Raw genomic sequence first — 230 nt, 5'->3', positions numbered from 1 at the left:
TGACTGTTCAAATGCGGAGTTTTGCGCATCGTGTGTGTGTGTGTGTGTGTGTGTGTGTGTGTGAGAGAGAGAGCGAGAGAGAGAGAGAGAGAGACAGGGTAACATCACAGTGGAGTCAACTGTCTTAACCGTGGCTTGTGTACTGCAAACACATACCAGCTTCATCACTGTGTCTGCCACGCGACTCTGTTCCCCTTTCGGGCTCTGTCTTTACATTTATTTTGAAAATT

Source organism: Sinocyclocheilus anshuiensis, unplaced genomic scaffold, assembly GCF_001515605.1.
Source record: "Sinocyclocheilus anshuiensis isolate Anshui unplaced genomic scaffold, SAMN03320099.WGS_v1.1 scaffold199, whole genome shotgun sequence".
Taxonomy (NCBI): Eukaryota; Metazoa; Chordata; class Actinopteri; order Cypriniformes; family Cyprinidae; genus Sinocyclocheilus; species Sinocyclocheilus anshuiensis.
Note: the sequence above shows the minus strand (reverse complement) of the source record.